This window comes from Lathyrus oleraceus, chromosome 3 (assembly GCF_024323335.1).
Source record: "Lathyrus oleraceus cultivar Zhongwan6 chromosome 3, CAAS_Psat_ZW6_1.0, whole genome shotgun sequence".
Classification (NCBI taxonomy): Eukaryota; Viridiplantae; Streptophyta; class Magnoliopsida; order Fabales; family Fabaceae; genus Lathyrus; species Lathyrus oleraceus.
The window spans coordinates 472,327,022-472,334,572 of NC_066581.1; the positions used below are offsets into that span (position 1 = coordinate 472,327,022).

The 7,551-nt window shown below is 33.5% G+C and overlaps 1 long non-coding RNA gene across 1 annotated transcript; it reads left to right on the forward strand.

The window, feature by feature from the left end:
- The first annotated feature begins 5,417 nt into the window (after positions 1-5,417).
- On the forward strand, positions 5,418-6,490 carry LOC127129399 (uncharacterized). Its single transcript, XR_007806336.1, has 2 exons — positions 5,418-5,564; positions 6,181-6,490. It is a non-coding gene; the product is annotated as an uncharacterized LOC127129399 (long non-coding RNA).
- The last annotated feature ends 1,061 nt before the right edge of the window (positions 6,491-7,551 follow it).

Genomic DNA, 7,551 nt, shown 5'->3' on the forward strand with positions numbered 1-7,551 from the left:
TATATATATATATATATATATATATATATATATATATATATATATATATATATATATATTATATATATATATATATATATATATATATATATATATATATATATATATATATATATATATATATATATATATATGGGATCAAGGACTAAAACCCGTGTCCTTGCCCTTATTTCCCTACTATATTTGTCAATAGACTATGTGATTAATTCTATATATCATATTATTTTATAGTTGTCACTAGTTAATTATATATATCATTATGTTTTATTGATATAAATATATAGCTCCATAATTGAAGTTTTGAGAAAAATTATAGAGAAATTAGAAACAAGGACGAGTATGGTTATCTTATTATGGTTTTATATTTTGAATATTATATTTTATGATTAATTGAATAATTATGCTTTACTATTTTCTAATAAGTTTATAAGAATTTTATTTATTGTTATATCTTATTTTTGATAATATATTCTCTCATATGATTCAGTTGTTATATCTAGTGAACTTTATTATTTTAATTAATTTTTAAGTGGTCACAACACCATAAATTAATGAAAATTATTCCAATTTTTTTCTAAAATCACATAAAGAATTAGATATAACATTGTAATTTATCATATGTGCTATAATGGATTTTACTATTGAAATTTTAATTAAATTTGTATAATTAATTAGGATAGAATGTCAAATTGTTTTCGTAATTTGTCCACAAGAATTATGAATTATATTAAAGTATTATAGAAATGCATGTAAAGTTAGTTAAAGTGTTAGTTGCACTAGTTAGGAAAGTTAGTTAGACAAACCCTAATTAACTTTCACTCTCTCTAACTAGTTTAGGAAAGCTTGAACTAGTATATATATATATATATATATATATATATATATATATATATATATATATATATATATATATATATAGATAGATAGATAGATAGATAGATAGATAGATAGATAGATAGAGAGAGAGAGAGAGAGAGAGAGAGAGAGAGAGATTTATATATATAGAGAGAGAGAGAGAAAGAGAGAGAGAACGTCACTCTTGATAGAAACGAATGAATAATGCAATTAAGGTCACATACAAAGTATGTGTTGATCTTCTCTTAATCTCCAATGGTGTTCATTCTCATACTCACATTCAATATGGTATCAATCACCTAAGGGATCGTCCTTCCGCTCACAAATTCACACAATTTTTGCTAGAGATCGAGTCATTGTTCCATTGTTCAATCTGGAGTTGTTTCAAGAAAGCTTCAGAGAAGCTTCCATGGAGTTTCAATATAGTGTGCTCCAAGAAACATAATATGTGTTCAAAACTTCTCAAACAATAGCACTAACAATGGTTCAATACTCGGGCAACACGTTTGCATCAAAAATCACAATCAAACGGAATGAGAACAACTTTCTCATATGGAATCAGCATGTTAAAGGTGTGATTCTGTCACACGAATTACACAAGATTGTGGTCAATCGGAAAATCCAATTGATGTTCAAAAATGATAATGAAATATCTAATGTTGTATCTGAAGAGTATGAAGCATGGATTGTGCAAGATCAAGTGTTTTTCACATGATTGTTATCCATCATTTCTGAATCAGTTCTACAAAGAGTTATTTCATGCAATCATGCATATGAGGTATGGGATAAAGTTCATAAACATTTCCTCTCACAAATGAAGGCAAGAGTTCATCAACTTAGAGTTGAGTTAAAAACTATCAAAAAAGGCAACAAACCAATCTCTGAATATGTTCTTCGTTGTAGCGGGGTATTCGTTACCATTAGAGATATTGACTAAATCCAAGGTAAACCATACAAGTCGAGTCGCCACCGCACTTCTATTTATCCAAAGGAATGGTTAGAAAGCGAACAAAAACCTAAAAGTTTTATCGAATCAAAAACTAGTAAAAATGTCAGAGATCTGGGTAAGGGGGTTGGTTATGCAATGGGAAGGTTTTAAGCACCCAAAACATCCTAGGTACTCCTAGGGAGCCCTTTTCATAAGTGTTGTTCTAGTCTAAAGGGTGTAGGTATATCTAAAGTACTATTTACTAAAAGGAAGGTTAAAAGAAAATGACTCGCAAGGATATCGCATCCACTGCCTACGTATCTCATCTGAGTATGAGAATCAGAGTCTTCGTAACTCGGCTACCTATGGGTTAAAGAGAAGTGTGCTCGGAAAGACGTCGCGTCTTATGCCTACGTATCTCATCTGGAATGAGAATCAGAGCAAAATGTAGTTCGGCTAACTACGGGAACAAGGGTCTCGATTGCAACTAGGGCAAGGGAAAGGGACGGTCTCGATCACAACGAGGGCGAGAGAAAAGAATCGCAGCAAGGGCGAAAGCAAGCAAGGATTGGTTGTTAGTCGTCAGTCAAACTCGGCAAGACATCGCGTCTCGTGCCTACGTATCTCATCTGAACATGAGAATCAGAGTTGTCGTAGTTCGCCTAACTAGGGGTTAAGGATTTCCATCTGAACATGGACTTATAAAAGAGGACACCAGTTGTGTCAAAGGAGGGTGGGCAGTGTGTTCAACGTCCTAGCAGTAGGTGTCGCAGCTCGCTGAATCGAGTCTTAGGCAGTTACCTCTTTGCAATAGAACGGACTAACATGCCACAAGATCGGAGACGCACGGAGGGTCTAAAAGTGGGGAAGCTCTGCTCTAGAGTTGTCATGCAATATGGACCTATGTGTTAGGATTTACAAAGGGGAACATCTACCTAATGTTAGCATGCAAAGAATAGGGGAATTCTACCTATGTTATCATACAAAGGGTTCTACTTAATGGGTGCTACCTAAATGGAACAAGAGTCGATGGATGGAGCGCGGAGAGGAGTTACGGATAAGGGTAGATGGCGATGCCGGAGGCAATCGACTTACAGGTAGATGGTGATGCCTTAGGCAATCGACTTACAAGAGGATGGATGAATGTGTGCTTGTTCTGTTAAGTTTTGAAAATGATTACTCGATGTTGGATCGAGCTTTTGACCTTATTTTGAAATGGTTATCGGATGTTTGTTTTAATTCTTGTATTAACAGGTGACTAAATAAATAAAGAAATAAATATTATACACTTTATGGGAGAGGGGTACATTTGTTATGAATGGGGATTGTTCATGGCAAATAAACAATAAGAATATATGCCTCATACATCATACAAGTAGGCAACAGTTATCAATCAGATTGGATAAATAAACAATATATAATCAAACCAAAGAATCAAATAATGAAGCCTTTAAACAATGCATGGGAGTATGAACATGTTAAATAATCAAACAATAGAAAGCATGAATGAGAGAAACAAGTATAAAAGATAACAGATGAATCAAACAGATGAAAATATACACACGAAGGGTCCACTGAATAATTTAATCAGGAAATAAGGTAAGGACCAAATAAAATCAAGGTAAAATGCCTCTAATACATGGCATATGAGATGAACAAGGGAGGATCAAAAGATCTCTTCAATTGCCATAAGCAATCCCTAAGTCAAACATCGATCATAAAGAAGTCAACTGAAAATTCAAGTCAACTTAAAAAATAACAAATAAATAGCAAATTAATCAAGAAAATTATGAAAAATTAAACTAAATGAGATGGGGTCAGGACATCATCATCCCCCAAAAAGATTTTAAAAATAACAAAAATTGGTACATAAATTAATTAAAATAAAACAGAGGTCAAACCAAAAGTCAATTAATGAGACTAGGTTAGAAATAAATCAAGAATAAATAGTAAATTAATCAAGAAAATTATGAAAAATTAAACTAAATAAGGTGGGTTCAGGACATAATCATCCCCCAAAAAGATTTTAAAAATAACGAAAATTGGTACATAAATTAATTAAAATAAAACAGAGGCCAAACCAAAAGTCAATTAATGAGACTAGGTTAGAAATAAATCAAGAATAAATAGTAAATTAATCAAGAAAATTATGAAAAAATAAACTAAATAAGGTGGGGTCAGGACATCATCATCCCCAAAAAGATTTTAAAAATAACGAAAATTCGTACATAAATTAATTAAAATAAAACATAAGTCAAATTAAAAGTCCACCAACCAAACTAGGTCAAAAATAAATCCTAAATAAATTGAAAATGTGAAATAAAATTCCAAGAAAAGGTCAGGTTGACCATGAGACAGTGGTCAATCTTCATCCCAAAAATCAAATGCTAACAATAATTCATCCCAATAAGTAAATATTTCCCGCTCCCATGACAGAGTATACAAGCAAGTGAACAATAGCACGCGGACGTCAATATTGTTCAGTAAAAACAACCAAAAAAATGTTCCATTTGTGAGCCAAACTACGGAGCTCTGATTTCCTCATTGCACGTATGAGGATACATAGGCACAAGGGCCTAAATCCTTGGCGAGCACACTAACTTAAAACTTATTTCTCTCCCCATCTCATTCCCGATAGCAAGCCACATACAGATAAATAACATCCATACGCATTGATACGAGCAAGTGGTTCCCATGGAGTACCATGGATGTGAGGGGTGCTAATACCTTCCCCTTGCATAACCGACTTCCGAATCCGCTCTTGGTTGCGAGACCATTCTTCATTTGGGGTTTTATCGCTATTTTCCCTCTCCTTTGGGATAAATAAAATCTAGTGGTGACTCTGTATTTTTCGCGGCGCGACACACAGTACCTAAAGGGTTAATCAGTCAATTCACACCAGATGATTTTTACAAGCCCTAAACTAGGGGAACCTGCATATCAAGATTATAAACCTTAAGGGTACTAAAGTCAATTTGCACAAAATGTACAATTAGGGAATTAGTTCAAAAATTTAAAAATTTAATTAGCCACGAATTAGTCTAATTATCTCATTAGCCTAATTAATTTTAATGATAAAAAATCAATCTAAACATGGATTATAGATCAAATTAACTAAAGGAAAATCAACATGTATTAACTCAAATCACATTTTTAGCTCACAAATCAACAATTAGATTAATCATGCAAAATGACAAAATGTTCAATCAAAACGGATTAAAATTAAGAAAATTTCTAAGTGACAAATAACAAGTGAGTGCCAAGTATAACACATTTTTTCATGGTAAGAAATATCAAAATTTATAGTGCAATATAGTGAATAATTAGTACAAAATTTATCAAGAACAAATCACATGAAAAAAATCAAGGAAAAAATTGGCAAGATAAAATGGGGGTAGAACTATAAACAACGGTGTAATAAGAGGTTCACGCGTTGGGCCTAAAAGGATAGCCCAAATCAAAAGCTCATACACTTCCAGGGGTGCACAAGTAATACGAAGGAAAAACTCAGTAAACATGACTTAAGTCCTAACCACAAGGCCCACACGGATTTCAGCCACAGTAAAAATGGATTCCACCCGCGGAATTTTCTAATTTTTCAAGAATTTCTCAAATCGAACCAAAATCTTGATGAAATGAAATTAAATAGCATCGGAGGGGAATCAAGCTACCTCACATTGGGGATTTGATTCCCCTCGTGAAGAGCTACGTCGTGGTAACTTCAATTTTCAAAATGGATGAAGAAAAATCGGAAGCTTATCGGAGAAAACGTCGATGTCAGGTACGGTTCACTTCTTGAACTCTTTCTTTATGCTCAATCCATCTTCTTCTTCTTCTGTTCAGTGCATGTTGTTATTGTTGTGAATTATGAGCTTGAGTTTTTGTTGATTCGTGAGGTTGAGTTTTAGAAACTCGAAGGTGATGGATCTTGAGATTGGTGCTCGATACATGTAATGAATGAGTGGGTGAAATTTTGAAAATGTGAAAAATCATAGTGTTCTCTGAGATTGGTGAGAGAAAAAATGGTGAATCGAAAGTGTGTAAGAAAATGAGAGTTTTGTTGAATTTGGAATCCTCTGTTGAAATTTGAAGTGAATTGTTTATATATGGCTTATGAAAATCTATTATGCACTATGTTTCTGTTACAATTTATGTTATGTAGGTTAGGAGTTTGTTAAGAGGGAGTTAAATTTGGTTAGAAAATTAATAGGCCATTAGGGGAGGTTAGTTGTAGAAAAGAGTTAGTTAGGAGGGAGTTAGTGAAATTAGTTAGCTTTGTGGAGGTTAGTTGGTGGATTGTTAGAAGATTCTGAGTTAGTTGGAAGTGCAAGGGAGGTTTAGTTTGCATTGGTTCTGAATATAGTTGGTTAATTACTATGTTTTGTGGAATTGTGCAGGTCAGTGCATGGAGTTTGCTTGAATTTTGCAGGTTGCTTTAATGGCTTGTTGGAGCTTGGTTTGAGCTCATGGAATCCATTACTTGGAATTGTGGACCTGTCTTGGAATTTTGGTTGCTTGTGGTCATGATGTGGAATTTTTTCATGTTGGATATTGTTGTAATTGTTTATGTATTGGAATGAATTTGGAAATTGAATGTATGGTTGTAATGGACATGGTTTATGGTTATGTAAAAGGTATTTGGAAATTGAATATATGTATGGAATTAATATTTTATGAATGAAATGGTATTAATGTGTGTATGGTTATGATGTGATTTTGAATGCATGGAATATGATTGTATGAAATTGTTACTGATGGAAATCTTGATGGTTGAATGAAAATGTGAATTGAATCAATGCATTTGGATTTAAAATGGTTTATGGTTGATGGAAAATGAAAAGAAGCTAAAAATTTGAAAAAATTTAAGTAGGTCCAAATGTTGGTCCGTTTGGTGGTCTGACCAGGATATGGACATGGTCATGGACCTGGTTTTTCGGTCCAAAAGGTGGTTCAACCTAGAAATGGACCAAGTCTCCAAAGATATGAAAAAGCCAAGGAAACAAGGATTTGACAACGAAACAAGATAGAATGGAAAGAAACATTTCTTAGAGGATCAAGGGATGAGTTGACTTTGGTCAATTGGTTGACCAAAAAGTCAACAGTTGACCAAAATGTATGCAAAAAATGATGTAATTTGTAATCTTTTTCCAATGCAATATGGATAATGTAATCAAGTTAATTAAATGTGAATGGAACATGAATGCAATCACATCTTAGACCAATCATATAGCACCATGAACTAGGGTTTAGCTAGGTCAAACTTCAAGTCAAACAATAGCCGAAAATCTCAAGCCAAGTGAACAACAAACATCAATGCCATGAGCCAAGATAGGGTTTGTCATTGACTGAACTCCAAGATCCAAAAATCAACCAACATGGCACTTAAGCACCCATTATCCCTGATTAGGGGTTTTCACCTTTGATCACCATGATGAGCTCTCCATAATGACTGTAGCATCACAACTCTTAAGGCTTGATCCTCAAGCAAACCCTAGGTCCCCTTCAAGTAAAATCAACCTCAAACCTTTGTATCTATGATAATGTTAGTACACTAGATGATATGGATATTCATGAATGCAAATGAATCTTAAACCAAAAGATTAGATGAAAATGAAAAGGGGAGGACAAATTTTGGGGTATGACACCAACTACATAAAATATTTATTTGCCAAAGCAAACATGGTAGCATCCAATGGAGCAACAATCCAATATTTATCTCATACAAACTCAATAGGCATGTCATTGATATTTTGTCTGATCCCACCACC